The sequence below is a fragment of the Ceratina calcarata genome, unplaced genomic scaffold (assembly GCF_001652005.2).
Source record: "Ceratina calcarata isolate Rehan_Ccalc_2016 unplaced genomic scaffold, ASM165200v1 scaffold329.2, whole genome shotgun sequence".
NCBI lineage: Eukaryota > Metazoa > Arthropoda > Insecta > Hymenoptera > Apidae > Ceratina > Ceratina calcarata.
Genome location: NW_017155624.1, coordinates 269,536 through 285,612, shown reverse-complemented (window position 1 = coordinate 285,612; position 16,077 = coordinate 269,536). Strand labels below are relative to the sequence as shown.

The 16,077-nt window shown below is 45.2% G+C and overlaps 1 protein-coding gene across 4 annotated transcripts in view; it reads left to right on the top strand.

Annotated features, from left to right (window-relative positions):
• Nucleotides 1-16,077, top strand: part of hth (Meis homeobox homothorax) — a 427,894-nt gene that overhangs the window by 407,991 nt on the left and 3,826 nt on the right. The gene's annotated exons all lie outside the window — the stretch shown is intronic.

Here is a 16,077-nt window from a genome sequence, read left to right as displayed (position 1 = left end):
AATAATTTTTGCATTATTATTTTTTACATTTGCCCAAAACCAGTCAAAATGACTTCCTTGGGCAATCTAGTGTTAATTAAATACAAAATTCACCCTTCGAGCATTAAAAAAATCTGAGAAAAGGAGAGGAGGGTTAAAGAACGAACAGAAAACAGCAAGTCTCCGGTTTCGGGGTCGTGTAATCTGTAAAGAGACGTCGCGTTTACGAGGAGGGAATCACTTCGTTTGCAGTAAAAGGCGACAACAACGGTTACATAGTCGGGGTTAGGGGTAGCGAAAGTAGCTCTCTGTCTCTCTCTCTTTCTCCTTTAGGGTTCAAGGGTTCGACTAGTGATTCGGATGATGGCAGGAGGGCTGTTTCGTGCACGGACCCTGTGCAAAAGGTGGATAACGTTCCGGATAACGTTCGGATAACGGCGGGATAATTGGTACCGGTGATCAGACCGAGTTTTACGAGCAGCCAACACGCCTCTCACTTCACAACCGAAACTCCCTGCGTCTTTTCCGAACTTTTTTCTCGTTTCGATGGACCTGCAGCTACTTACCTTGGTTAATATTTTGTATTTTTATAATCGCAGAAACATTTGTCAAATTATCAGAGTTTCATTCATGTTTTCACATTTATTATTTTGAAAAAAAGATCGTAACAAGTAGAATTATTTCGAAAAATTGGGGCAAGTATTATCGTGGTTTATTTTCAAATCGTTCAAATGAACCGAGAATACTGTTGAGCATTTCGCTAGCAAATCGTGTCGCTTCTCCTGAGCGACTGAGTACAGTGATTCGACCGCGGGAAAGAGCCTCGGAGAGAGCGAACTAACGAGCCGAACTGTTCCCGTCCGCGTCGGGAGTAAAGTGGAAACCCGTGTACGGTTAGATTGTCATCCCGAGTCAATCCTGATCACGGCCACTTCGCAACCCCTTTTCCTTCGGCCGTGTACCGTCGCCTGGTGCTCCCGGCCGGCGAGGTACGCCTCTCGAATTGAAATCGATGGCGTTACGTGAGGATTTCGAGAAGCAGTCGATTATCCTTGGCCGTGGTTCGCCGAGGCGCGAGGAGAAATTCGCGAGAGACGCACGGATCTCTCGTCCTCCTCGTCGACCGGCCCGGTTGCCCGGGTCCATTTTTCCGATTCCACCGGGACACCGGAGTCCCGGGCATCGTTCCCTCCCAGCACTCGGACGATCAGCAGTCCATTAAACCTTAATAGCCGAAGCATTAGGCCCCTGGGCAGATTTTGCTCGAACGGAAGCGAGATAAATGTATCTTTCAAACGCTCCCGGGTCCCCTGTGGATCGTCGAGCCACCACCGGGTCCTCCTGTTCTCAACCAGGTGAGAGACGTTTTATTTTCGTAGCCCCGGATCGATAATTGTCTCTGCGTCGATGGTATCTGCAATTTGCGAGGTCCTGCCTTCGGAGTTCATTAATCATGCACGAATCCTTATCCCCCGGTACCTCGTGATATTAAATTTGTGCTATTACACATACTTGAAGAGAACTTCCGTTAAGACCGTCACTAGTTTCTTTTTTGCTATTAATTTATTTCATGAGATATCCACAGTTCCTTCTTACAAAATTTTATAAGAGAACCTAATTTTTCTAAAAGCGTTGCAGTAGCTTGAAACGAAGCTCACGAAATTCGATTTCCTCGCAGCCGTTGCGAGCAATCGCAACAAGTCGCTCGAAGCGTTAATCGTCGGACGCAAGCGTCATTTCTCATGTACCTTTATCCGGAAACGTTACCCGCGTCCAAAAAAGAGAGGGAACAAGCGTCGAGGATTGAACGGAGCGCTCGTTCAAATTATATTAGGCGGCCGGGTCGCTAATTCAAAACACGTTCCCGTCTGTGGCAACGCGATGCAATGGTAAAACGCATCTCGAAGAGAAGAACGCGCAATCCTCCTTCTCCTCTTGCTTCTTCGCGTCGAGCTAATGACGCGCGTCGGCTCGATCATCAATCATACTTTCATTACGCGGATCGCAGCTGCTCCGCATTGACTCCGCGTGGCCCGCGGCTCATTGTTATTATTCCGCTTGCTGCTCCTTTTGCCTCCCCAGTGTCCCCGCCAACGAGAGCCGTGTTCTTATGACGCGATAACGACAGGACCAACGTGATCAGTGATTTCATGCCTCGCTTCTGCCTTACTAAGGCACAGCCAGCGATTGTTCTACTTTCGAAAAAAAATCTGTGCAAGATTATGCATAGAAATTTCTACAATAATAGATCGTCTATTATAAAGTATGATTTAACTGGCGAAATGATTACAAGAATTATTATATCTGAAGATTTGTTTTGGTTAGTTGATTTATTCGATGCATTGATCACAGTTTGTATACGTCGTAAAACGATGGTTTCATACTTCCCAGTTTGAGTGCTCCGCGTATCGTTGTGCTTAAGTATCGAATGGGGAAGGATTTAAAAGGGATCGCGGTTTTATGGGTGGCATTAGGTTGCTTTTACTGCCCCCGTGAAGCGTGCATGAGACCCGACTAATTTTATACTAATTGGGACGACGGCTGCACTCAAACATCATCGATCAATCGACGTGTAATTTTTTTATTATTTTTTATTCAACCTATTTGGTGATTTTGTTAGTAATTTAGAAGAAACATTTGAACATTGATAATTTCGTTTGGTTTAAATTTTATGTGAAATTTATTAACAGGCAATGGATCAATCCGACAGCTCTTTGATACGTTTCATTTAAAAAGTATATGCAAACACGTATATTCGAAACGCTGAATATTGGTTAGCGTTTCTCGGTATCGTTGCACGCCGCGGCCGTCAATTTTTTTGAAACACCGGATAATTTATAGCGAGCGAATGTTTTCACGCGCGCTTTTCGCAGCGTCCAATCAGTAGATTGTGAAGCTTTGATTTCCGTAACGGCTTTTAATCGAATTCAATTTACACGCCGATCCGAAATGTAATGCAATATTTTAGGTGGGGTTGAGTTCGCTCTGTTTTTGAACGTTGCCGCGACGTAAAACGCGTCAACGGTAATTACTAGTTCGCCGTTTCTAAAAACACGGATCGTAAAACGCGGAATCCAGAAATTCACCATTGTACAAATTTGATGGATTCCGGGAAACAATAGAATGAAATTTACAAAAGGGTACTAAATTGCTCGACAGACATTGCTAAACAGAAGTTCAGTTTCCGTTACACGTACATGTATAAACGTCTCATGGAAGTTATATGTCTTTACCCTGTTACCGTACAAATATAGCAAAGGAAATGGAATCCAGTACACACTTTTACAAAGCATTATATTGGATTAAGAAATAATGAGTTAAATGCCTCTCTCTCTCTTTATTAACGCTTACTCCAATTATAAAGAATTGAAAATAAATAGCTTGTAGACACGTAATGTCTAGTGATCAAGGAGAGAATTCTGTCTCTTATCAGAAGTTTCACGCTCGTTCTCTTGTGTACCTTCGCCTCGGCGTCCCGAGGCGACGTCGACGATGGAATCGTCGTGCCCTCGCGTGCTCGCGGAACGACGCAGTAAAAACGTAACAGCGGCCCCGAAGTACCGTAAAGCTGTGACCGTACGGTGCATTTGGTAACGATGCCGCGATAAAAGGCATCGGCCAGCCTCGCGAGAATCTTTCCCGGCCGTTCCTGTTGTTGAACAACTTGTTACCTAGGCCATGATCTCACTCAAACGTTCGTGAAGAATTCTGAAACCGCGATTGTTAATTACATAGATTGTTTTCCTCTACCTTCAATGAAACCTGTTGTGGAAATCTTAAATTTAATGATAAGATTTTTGAGATCGTTTCTCTTTTTAAGAATTATGATTAGAAGTTATCTAGGATTTTTTTTATTCTTAAATTGGTGGTTTATATGTATTAGATATAAAATTACCAATCTTCCCGTCCTACGTTTTTCAGTACTGGACTCAATTTCTTGGCAGTGTTAATAGTCGATTTACCGCGAATCGACTGCCACCGCAATCCTAATAAACATGGCCGTGTTCAGTTTTACGAGACGCGTTTCGATTTACGCGTACTGAGAACCGAAAGGGCATAAGCAGCAGCGAGGAGCCGTGAAGACATCTTAATTGTCAGTTTTGCTTATTATTCCCGTGCGTCCGTCGGTAGCCCTAGGGGTCAACGCGAGCTATGAGAGTTCATAGTCACAGATCATGGCGAGGTCAGGTTCTTCTTTTGCCAATGTCTTCGACTTCTTATCTACGCTCGCTTTCACAGAAGCTCCGCTGGTCGTTTACGACCGGTCGTTCCTTTTCCCATGCCGTTGGAGATCGACAAGAGAATATAACGTGACCGGTAATAGCCGCCGCGGTGTCCCTTCCAGGATATCGAAGCCGCACCGTATCCGGCGATTAGTGTTTAATTGGCCGGCTTGTTTTTAATTCGACTGGTCGCGTGCGTAGAGAGTAATCGCGTTACGGCCCGATCCTAATCGGATAGGGTTGGTACGGACGCTTTGAGCGGTCGCCCGCTGACCGATGCGTGGTCGGAAGCTTCTTTCTCATCGGGGAAGTTTAAAACGTTTCACCGTTATTTTCTGATTCATGCTTACGCAACAAGAATTCGTTATCGATTTTTCATGGGTGTTCAATCGAATTCTGTAATTAATTCGATTTATGTTCGTCTGGATTATTCTATTATAATTTTTTTATACTTCGCACATATACATACATCGTGTATGTGCATAGTCGATAAAATGTTAAACTATATACGCTAGTTGCCCGTTTCCTGAATACATAATCCCAGTGAAAGCTGCCAAGATCCTTTCTTAACAACAGCCCCGAGCGCTTTAACGAAAAGAGCAGGATCAAAGATCCGGCGCGGCTCATCGGCTATTCCAATCGGTCTACAAGGAATCGGCTCGCGAACCATTCGTCACGCACTCGCTGAGAGGTCTCGGTTGATAACGCGCTCCCCATTGCGCGCCGGGACGCTATCTGACCATGGGAAGAGAGAAACCGGGTCCCCTGAAAGCGTGGAGTCCAGTTCGGTCCAGACCCAGGGTACGTCCACTCCATCTCACTTGGCCCGGGCATCCCCTTGGCCCGTCGCAACCCCCGTGCCGGTCTCCGGGCACATCCGATTCCCCTTTGCTCGCCGTTCTTCCCGGCCGATCTTTCCCGTCCCGCACCACGTCCCGCCCCGTTCCGGCGCGGCGGATCGCCCGGCGTCGTCCCTTCCGCGCTGACCATCAATCAAGCTTGTCAATTTGTAATGGCGATTCTCTGTGTCCATCTCGGGAGAGAGGTCCAGACACCCCAGCCCACACGCTCCCGTCTCCCCCTACTACGTCTCGCTTGCACAGAGCGCGGTTCGATCTCCACTCTATATCTGGCTAAACTCGTCGAACCAGGGGATGCTGGAAGGAGATTCTCTCGTTTCCCTCTTCTCCCCCGCAGCCTCTTTCTTTCTCCCGTTTCCTCTGACGGTAGCTGGACACCAGCCCGCTGTAAACGTTCCCGCTGGCACTGATGGGATATCGGTAGATGGAGAAAAAGAGAGAGAGAGAGAGACGCACGTCCACCCGAATCTACCTCTTTCCTTCTTTTTCTCTTCCTCTCTCGTGGTCTATCGGTGCGCTAAATAAAATGGATGTCCAGGGATCGGGAATCGGGAGAAATTGCAAACACCCTCGGCGTCGTTACACCTCGTCGCTTTCGGTGGACGTCAACCGATGACGACGTCTATTCACCGTAGACATCAACTTTAGATTTGGATCGATATCGTTTCCTCGTCATACCTTCAATTGCGATTAAACGTAAGAGAAAGTTTGAAGAGGAACGGAGTGGAGCTAAAAATTGGATGATCTAGACCGTTCGTTTTTAAAGACTCTCTTTAAAGGTGTCTAACGACCTCGTGCTCTTTTTATCGCGTCGTAATTCTACAAAAACCTATCCCTCTAGAGACACGAGTTTGAAAGCCTCGAGAATCTTAACCGAATTTACGACGTTAAGGAAACTGCTGAAATTAGTCGTTACTCTTTCTTCGTAATTTATTTATTGATAGAAAATATAAAATGCAATTGTTGCTTAATTATCGTTCATACAATTATTGCAATACAAATATCGTTGCAGTATTTTTTCGAAATTGGTACAATAAAATTGATAACGAATTTCTATTTTACTTGGCACATCAAATGTCAATAAAACAAATGACCCTGATGGTATATTACATCGTTCTCGTGCCACCGTTCGTGTAACACATTCTTTGACGAATAAGGGGCAATATTTTTACGCCCCGGTCCGATATAAGGAAAATCGAGGGAGACAGTTAAAACGAGAAGGAAAGAGCGAGACGTCATCCTCGTCCCTGCCCGGGCCATATAAGATTTTTTTCTCCGCGTTTCGTGTCACGTAGACGTGATATAGAGTTACTTAGAGAGCCGTTCCCCCGCGCATTACGGCCCCAACGTTTGAAAGCTGCCGGATACTGCTCCTTATACGACATAGATCATACGTTAATTGAAATGGGGCGCCCAGGCGCCAGTCCTCGAATACAAACGATCAACTTATAGAAATGTTATCATTTGTCCCGAGCTCTGATAGCTTAGTCGTGGAAATTGAGTCGGAACTTTGATCGACACGTCAGTCGTTCAATAATTAAACATTAAAGCATATAAAATTTACAAGGATAGTCTGAGTTAATTCGTTTCACGTTTGTAGACCTCAATAATGATGATAAATAAAATTAATGAATTAAATTTATATACAAAATTCATATGTAATATTTCTGATATTACTATCATAAAATTATTTCTATCATCATGTAAAAGTTTCTCGCCATTTACGTGGACTTCGTTAAAGGAATTGTACGGCCGCTAAAAATCATTAGGTCTCATGATCGCTGCGGGAAAAACCGCGGCCGTTGAATATTCGTATCACACGCCCTCGTGTCCAGCCAGACTAATTTCCTCCGAGCGAAATCCATTCCCATGTAAACGAGCCAAGAGGACCATTTCGTTACCGGTTAGGTACGTACACGCGTGTGAATGTAAACCGATCCCCGCTGCGCTGGGGTTGCTTGCTCCTCGAGCACGGAAATGAAGTCTTGGACGGTCACGATCGCTATGAAAAGATAAGCGTCCGAGTTCTCGGGGGCAGGAGCTGGACACCGCCCACCCCTTTCCGTCCGCCCTCTACCTCCTCGTCTCTCTTCCAACTAGATTTTTCATGCCGTGGATCGCGTCCGGTGTAGCTACCCCCAGATGGCCGTGCGCCGTGGCTAGCACGTATCACCGAGGGTGGACCTATCTTATCGGCGCGGCCATAATGGCCTGTTCTATCTCATCTCGAGTCTCGTTGACCGTTTACCTATTCCCCTATGGAACCACTCTCGCCGACGGAGCTCCGTCGCGTTCCGAGGTAATGGCGAGCAGGAAGAAACCTGGCCCTCGATTCGAATGGACTGAAGGGAGAAACGGTATCATCGAAACGAATCGACGCCGTTCCTTGGCCGTTAAGTTGCCGATACGAGTACGCCATTCGGTTTTATAAATCGCGATAAACATTAATTAATCTAATTAATACGATCTGACTTAAGGATGTATAGGCTATATACTTAAACAATGCTAGCATGTTGAATATTGTAGATTCCTATTACTGTTAAAAAGCTACTTGCACAATTTTAAATCAATTCATGGGTTTTTATGAAAAATTCCAGTGACTTCAAATTTGCATGTATCCTTACGGTAATCACATTTACCATAGGTATAGTAGTACCTACAACTTTCATTTGAAGCATTTTTCGATATTTTGAGGAAAAAAAAAATTTCGATTTTTCCGAGATTTTTCCAAGGGGTATCCCTTCAAATTCTTCCAAATTTTCGTTTTTGGCCAATAACTTCCAAACCGTTGGATTTACTGGAAAATTGCATGAAACCTTTCTTGTAGGGGATAACGAGATCTACAATTTCCATATAAAAATTTTTCGCTAGCGTCAATAGTTTACGAGTAATTTGAAGAAAAGTGCACTATTTTCAATTAAAAATTGTCGATATTTCGAGAAAAAATTTGTATTTATTTTTCCGAGATTTTTCCAAGGGGTATAACAATTATAACTACGTTATAACAATTGAGTCTGTTTAACCCAGGATCTTGTAATATATAAAATCGTAGTTTTATCTTTTAAATTAGAGTCCGCGCACGATTAACATCGCGAATCTGTTGGTTATGAAATCATAAAATTGAGCCTAATGTTCTTTGTTATACTGTGTCCATCCAATGAATTTAAAGAGTCGATGTATTTCGTTTAAGAAATTGAACGCCTGGGTATAAAAGAAAGCATGAAAAACGAAAGTTTCCGGCAGATTACGCCGGTTGAATTGCAACGTCGGCTTCCACCGAAGTTCACTCGAGAGTCGGAGTCGCTTCGCGACATTTAAACGACCAACCCGCTGGTTAGCTTATTTATCCCCGTCGTAAGGAGAGACACTTCCGACGTTTGTGGTTCTCATAACCTCCGTTTATTGACACCGTTAAGAATGCTCACTGTAATCCACGTTAGCCCCCAACGGGGTCGTGTGCTTGCATCCGCTCGTCTCGTTAAAGTCGTAATCTCTCGTCCACCTTTACCGGAGTATTATTATTTCAATGGTCGCGTCTCTCGGTGGATACAATTGAAAGAAATCGCGACCAATATTTCTCCTTTCATTGCAGCTCATCCTTGTATTTTACGTTACATATTAAAGTATAAAATATTCGAATAGTCAAAGGATTTCACGATAAGAGAACCTGATCTGAAAATTAGAGAATAATCTTTCTCGCTCAGTCGCTCTTATGCATTTTTATAAACCAATTTGTGAACCTTACGCATATTTCATTATCTAATCCGTATTTGATGAATTTGTTTCCCTTAAATATGATTTCCTATGGAAACAAATATGCGCACAGTTTATACTGGCTAATAATTCAGCACGAAGCTCCGCGGCTTGTTCTTTAATGATTCAATGGCGAGAGCGAGTAAAGAGCTTCCTCCGACGTCTTCCCGGCACTCCCTTCAACTTTAGTTTCCGCATAAACTGCTTCCCATAAACGTAAAACAACCAGGCCAAGCATCCTCTGAAGAAACGTGCACTAAAATCTAACCTAACGATCACTTCGACTTGGATTCGACGATCGGGTCGCTCCGTTTTGCCATATGGCGCGATTCGAAACCAACGACAGGAATTCCAGAAACGCATCTAGTCCCCGAATGGGAAACGGGAACGTTTCACTGTCGTCCCGCACATGTCAGCCCGTGACTAGTCGCGCAAAACACCGCGACTCGGCGTGGGCAGCTCTTCCTTAATTATCATAATTTATGGCCAATCGGTTAATTAAAATATCGAAATACCGCTGTACAGGTTGGATCCGATAAAATATATCCGAGTCCGGCTGTCACCCCTCGCGTCCCGTCCTCCGTCGTATCTTATAAATATTAAATGTTTTATGGACCGACAATACACGGTCCCCCTCGGACCCACCACCCGCGCGCCACCCGATCATTAATTATTTATCGCGTCAACTAAAGGAGCTAGTCCGGTCTTCTCGGAGCGAATCGGTGAACGAATTTGGCGAATCGTTCACTGGATAGAAATTTATGTCTACCACGAACGGGGCGGGGGTGAACCGTCGAGGGTTACGGTAAAGAGAGAAAAAAAAAAGGACAACGGAGGCTAAAGAACTGGGTTAAAATATGCCAACGCTCAGTGGATAGGGGTAGGGGTTAAATTAATTTCGGCTTGTCACGGGGAAGACATCCATAAATGCAGTAGCTTCTTTGCTGGCCCCCATCCACTGAGTGCCTTCGTTCACTTCGCCGTCTTCTTGTTCCTCCTCTGTCCTCCTCCCTCTCTTTCGCGAGATTGCTCTGCATCTTGTACGACAAAAATCTGCCTTGTAATGCTCGTTGCTTATGCATTCGTAAATAAGTACTTCGTTGAACGTGGCTCGCGGCGAATCGATATTGCTTTTCTCCTCGCCGATGGTGTATGTATGTATCTATAGGGTGTCTTCTTGTTTGCCGAAGCTTAAAGTTGTAGTCACGTTCCCTTTAAGAACAACAGAGATCCTTAATATAAAAATAGCAAGCTCAATTAGTGCTAAAGTGTAAATGTTGCAACACACTTTAATCGTGCAGTCTAAGAAGTGAAGCTTCGTCGATGCTTTAACACATTACGATAGCTGCGTGTGTCTAAAGAGTTGTTCACTTCGGAGGCGAAGGAAAATAAAAAACTAGGATTACTATAGCCTCCGTCCAGTTTTACCGTAGAACGACTGATTCCTTGTTCTCCAAGTCAAACAAAGGCGTTGCTGGATCTCGATTTCCCGGAAATTTCGTGGACGCGTTTTCGGGGTGGTTCCAGCTCGTGCAACAGAGAGCCCGGTGGAGGAGTCCTGGTTGGCTCTCGATCGATGTCCGCCCGCTGGATATCCGAGAGCCAGGCCAGGAGCGTGGTAGGAAAGAATCGAAACGGCCGCGGCCGGGCGGGGTACGCGTTAGGAAAGGGAAGTTGCTTGCTGGAGACAGCGGAAGAAAAATAGCGGAAGTCATCGACCTCCAAGGGGCTATATATCAGCGGGTCACAGGGGGGGCTTTCCGTGTGGCCGTTCTCTCTACCACCGTGTACTTACACGCTCGCCCCTGGCCGCGTGGATATCCGTGCATGTACGCGAGGAAAAGCTGAGAAACTGCCTGTAAAGATCGTTCGGGAAAGAGGAGGAAACATCCTTGGGAAGAAACGAGTTGACGATGAATCTAGGACACCTCGTGTTGTATACGCACTAAAATTTTATTACGTTCCACGTTCGTTTTAATTAATAATTTCATATTCATGTATTTATTTATCATGATTTAACAATTTGATCACGTGGCTTCATATGAGTTACCAGCTTTTGGTTTTATAATTATAATGCTAGCACGTACGGTGTTTCATCGTCGAAAGTCCAAGCGAAGGACAACCCGATGATCCGACTTGGTCGTTCCTCCCCAATGCAATGTCTCGGATTTATCTTAAATGAGACTCCCCTCGGGGTCTTAACTCGGCTTGGCAAGACCGGCTCGCCTTCTACTCGCGCCAGGATATATCTTTGATTGATTAAATTTCTGCAATTACGTCGCGCCGTATATCACACTGGGCAGCCCCGGAGAGATCGTTTTAAGTCCTGTTGGAGAGCATTGTTTCGTCACTAAACCGCGGTCTCTCCTCGAACGAGTTAAACCATAAAGCGTGCATATTCATCTTTCCGATATCGGTGGAATCGTACTAATAAAACTACCACTGCAAGCTCGTTTCTAATTTCGTATGTACGTACATGTACACCTGTAGTAATTCATCCAGTTAATTGAATGTACATTTGCGAAATAAATTCTTGTTATCGCGAAGATGAAATAGGGTATATGGTTTCACAATAAATAAAGCATAGATAATTTCGGTGTGTAATGATATCGCGGCACGATATCCGACATAAATTACCGCGTTTTGACAATCCGATGCAAAGGCTGCCATGGCGAACGGCGCGTGACGATGTCAACCAGTTTCCGGAATCGTTTCCATTAGCCGTTTTAATCATACCATTTACGGATCCGTGTGTATACGCGCTCGCCGACAATGGCACGGCCGTAGCGCCGCCGCTGATTCGGTACAAAATTCATTGTGGAATCGTCACAATACACGCCGGGCTCCGTGACACCGATATTATTCTCTCCTCGGCCGACGACGACATTATCTCCTGATCACCGTCGAAACGAACAATGCTAGGAAACGGCAGACGACACGGCGCGACGCGACGAGAGAAAAAGAGCCGGCAGACTATGCCACCGTTCCGAGAGAAACCGTTGGTCGAGTGGGGAAAAAAAAATACAGCAACGTGGAAGAGAACCGGCGTTGGAGCGAAAGAGAGGAAGACGGAGGAGGGGGGCTCGAGGAGAGGGCAGGCAGCAGGCGGATGAGTTATTAGATCCGGCGTATCCGGTATTGCGTCGCGGATGACCAATAGTTTCATCGAGGGATTGTTGAAGGTTCCGGAGCACATTTCCGGTTTCCGCTCGACGAATCACCCTCCCCGCTTCTTCGTCTTCTTACCCATCGTGTCTCGGTCTCTCGGAATTTGCTTGAACTAGCGATGTTTCCAAGAGAGAGAGAGAGAGAGAGAGAGAGAGAGAGAGAGAGAGAGAGAGAGAGAGAGAGAGAGAGAGAGAGAGAGAGAGAGAGAGAGAGAGAGAGAGAGAGAGAGAGAGAGCGAAGTTTTTGGCTCCCCTTGGTATCCACTAACCGTGACGAGTTTTCGTAACGCTGTCTCAAACTGCGAGGGTCATTTGCTTTTACAAGTTCCACAGAGTCCTTAACAGTTTCTGTTACAACTTCCCCATTTTTCTAACTTCTAAACAGTCTTCGTTCTTCCATCTTGTCCGTAGCTTAAATCAAAACTATGCAAAGTAATATTCCGGTAATTTCAGAAATTAGCAAGGAAATATCAACTTAATGTCACTTTTCTCTTATTTATAATCGATCCCTTGCTAATTAAGTCGTCAATTCTGGCACAGCCACGAAGGTAGGCCAAGAGAGCGGAGAGAACTCCCCAGCTCCTTTAAATCTCGCCAGAAGTTCGTTACTGCACTCGGCCACGGCTTCAACTCCCCAGGAACTGATGCTCGTTACTTAGACTGCTCATATTTATCACGGTTCTCGGTTTCTCCGCGTAGTGGCCGGGGCCCTTCTTCCGCGGTTTTCGCACCGGTTCGATGAAAGCTCCTGGCAAACTCTCGAGCCGTGGCCTCTCCCCGTTCGTCGCGGCTACGAGGTAACTCCGTGGGCCGAAACTCGCGGTGTCGTCGGGCAACTAAGTTCAGAAGCTTGGTTCGCCTTCTCCTTTCCGCCCTCGGGTGAAGGATTCGTCTACGGCAGGGGTTGCAGCCGATTCTCTCTGCCGTCGTGCCACGGTTCCATAGCTACTACGTCTGAAACGCAGCCAGCCTTCCAGGGCCGCAACCATAAGTTACTAATGTTGTTCCCGTGTTGGCGGGCGAACGCGGCGGCGGCGGCGGCACCGGGTGCACCGACAATAACCCCCGCAAAACGGATTTCCAAGTTTTACCTCGTTTCCGACCGGGATTATCTTCGCCGGTATAATAGATACGCTTTAGTGGGCTGCTCGAAGGTGTCTTTCCGTGTTTTGCGGTACGCTCGAGCCCGCTGATTAAAGGTAATCGCCGCGACGCCGAAACTTGCCGCCTGAGAGGGATCTGTGCTGTTGCGTACACGGTTACAGCTGTTTCACGATACTTTATGGGTTACCATGAGCACACGAACAAAACTTTTGGCATACCTACCATGTCCTTTCTCCGTCGCTCTTGTAATTTCAATATTACATAGGAAATTTATTCAGGCGTGATATAAAATGCTTGTTTTCATCAATTCGCCCTGTACATACGATGTTACATTATTCTATTTATTCTGCATTTCGATATCAGCCTCATTTATGATAACACATTCGATACGTTTTATTCTCGAGCTTCTGATGGTATTGTTAATTTGTAAACAACAGGATAATGGATCAAGTCTTTTCACTTTTTAAATATGGATTTCATTTACTCTGTATGCGTACGCCTGGGGTCTCATAAATTCCATCAGTCGTTTCTGCATCCGCAGTGGCTCGCATAATTTATCACCGATTATAACGATGCGCAGTTTAACGCGTCCTTATTAATCAATTCGTTGGCTATTTGTTACGCGGCCGCGCCAATTTGTAATCGTCGCTAATTCAGCCATTATTCAATTCTATAAATCGACGCGCGTCAAGGAAACGGAGTATCGACACTTGCCTCGCTCGATCTTCGCCCCGATCGAATTTCAATCTCTTTTCTCCAGTTGCAATTTCTCAATATCATTCTCGTTCGTCTTAAATTCGGCTAAGCAGGTTCGATGTTTGTAGGATTAATTTTTCCACGTGAGGTTAATCGATTTCTATCGAAAATATAATTCATCATTTTATTTATGTCGGATAAAATAAATTTGATTCGTCCCTTGAATGTTTCAATCTAATAAAACCCTCCCTTTGATTCGACTATATCGAGTTTTTTCACGACTGGCTCATTACCGGCTCGATTTCTCGCACGGCTCGATCCTGAAGAAAAGTAACGCAGCGTTCGTGATGCCGTGGCCCGGCTAACGAACTCCCCGTACGACTCTGAAGTGCTATCTCCACGAGACTCAAAGGCGCCGTAAGAAGTGCCATTAAGGCGGCGATCATATCTCCCGATAGTTCGTCTTCGTTTATTAAAGCGCGACGAGAGGAACGGGGCAGCGAGCCTCCTCTCTCTCTCTCCCTCATCGTTCTTCTATCATGCTTTTTGCTCGCAACGACCACGAGCGAATCGTTCAGGATTCCACCGATAAGAATCTGACGGCCTAGAGGGATACCATCGATCCTTTTGTTCTTGCTTCGATAGCGATCGATACCGGTTGTGTAGACTTAATCGTTTATGGCTCAGAAATAAGTTGCTCAGGAATAATGATGTCTCGTGATTTTCATCATTTCTACAAAGTGATTTATATTTTTCTTACATAGCAAATAGGAATAAACAGAAGTCGATTTTTTTTACTCTGGACGAAACTTAATCATTTCTCTTAATTTTCTTAAAATGCATTCTAATCATACGTGACACATTCATAGTTTATTTTCTCAACTCAACCAACGAGCAATAGTAAATAAGAGAAGGCAAGAAGAAGGACGCGTGATACATTTCTGACAGTGATTTCCCAGGGAAGAGGGTCCTCAATCACAGGAGCTACGATTATCACGGATCCTAATAAAACGGAGGAATGATTCTTGTGAGCTTTACGGTCACGACGATATCCCGCTAACGAGGGATGTGCGCTTGTAACGCGATTAAACCGCGCTATAACGCAGCGGGACGTCCCGGGACATCCGGGACAGAGTGCAATCTGGGGAATTAAGGAATTGGCCAACCTTGCGGGAGGCGTCCGAGAAACTCGCGAGACTGAAAGTCTTCTCTTTTTCTTTCTTACGTGCGAATTGCGTCGTTAAACGCCGCTCCCTCGATTATGTCATATACGAGAGACCAGAGAGATGATACTTGCTAGACTTGTAATCGACTATCAGTACGTCAAGATTGGATTGACAATGCGAGTCACGATTTTGTTACATAACAACTTAGAGATCTTCAGTTTTATACGTGAAACCGAGTTTGCGTATAACTGAATGTAACGCGGGCTGAGATATATTACGCTGTGATATGAATTTAATTATGCACTTAATTCAACATAAATTTAACTTGTATTTAGAATGTCAAGCGGAGCAGTGCTCGTCAGCGAATGAAACGACTGGCCAAGAAATAAATCATTCGGCTGCGCAAAATTATTTACGCGCACAGCTACCCATCCAAATTATCGCATTCTCCATCATTTTATCCATACCCGGCTATTATCGTTTATTTATCAGTCCACGAAACGATTATTCATGGTCCACTGCAATTACTCGCATTTTGCCAAGGAATCAAGCCTTGGCAGCGACTCTGCGATTCGACAAGCAATAAACGACCCCGCGAGTATTATCATTCCTGGAGGAATAGTCCGATCGGGTTTAGCATAAGAAAGGCTTAGAAGAGTGCTCGACAATGGCCGACAGCTCCGATTCGAGGTTTCGAGATGACGCCCTCACTCTTTCTTTCCCTTTGGTCCGTGTGTATTGGTGCCCGAGGCTACGACGCAATCAGTGGCCTTGATTTATCGTAGCAATATACATTAAGATACCGACATTAAAACTAGGGGAGCCTCCCGTGGATTCCTGGTTCCATTACCAAAAGAGAGGGAGAGAGAGAGAGAGAGAGGGAGATGGGCTGTCGTCGCCTAGGCCCCGAAACCGTTCTCCGTACGACGAAGATTGAATCCCCGTCCCGATCCGAGTGAATTGCTACTGTCGCAACGCGTGCGCTTCCGGTACGCGTCTATTTCACGATATTAGGGTCACGCGTGGTGCTGATCTACTCGAGAGAAGCTATTTTTGGAATTGGAAATCGAGGTACTTTAAGGATGTATTGGCTATACAGTCAATACCAAAAGTTTATGCACTTTAGAAA